Source organism: Oratosquilla oratoria, chromosome 29, assembly GCF_046742065.1.
Source record: "Oratosquilla oratoria isolate Oo_2021 chromosome 29, ASM4674206v1, whole genome shotgun sequence".
Taxonomy (NCBI): domain Eukaryota; kingdom Metazoa; phylum Arthropoda; class Malacostraca; order Stomatopoda; family Squillidae; genus Oratosquilla; species Oratosquilla oratoria.
In genome coordinates, this window is record NC_134805.1 from 12,410,046 (window position 1) to 12,410,542 (window position 497).

Below are 497 nucleotides of genomic sequence, written 5' to 3' on the forward strand. Positions count from 1 at the left end.
ATCCGTTGTATGAGTAATATAGATGTAGTGCTACGATAAGTTATTTTTGTATTGTCTAAACTCCTCGATGACTTTGACACAAGTAATACATATTGACTATTTTTTTACGTTTTTAGTTTTTATTATTGTCATTATTGTAGTTATTATAATTATAATATATATATCATTATTACTCGTTGTAATTGTTATCATTATTTTATTATTATCATTATTTTATTATTATTATCATTATTGAACATTTTAGAAGCTCTGCCAAGGGATTCGAACCCTGACCTGTATGTGCATAATCACAAAGCCAAGACGCTAGCGACTTGGCTTCGTGATTATGCACGCACAAGTCAGGGTTCGAATCTGCCTTAAACATATACAATATTATTATTTTTATTATTATTATTGTTGTTGTTGTTGTTATTATTGTTATTGTTATTATTATTATTATTATTTCTTATTCATATTTATTATTATTATTATCATTATGATTATTAATTATTATTTTG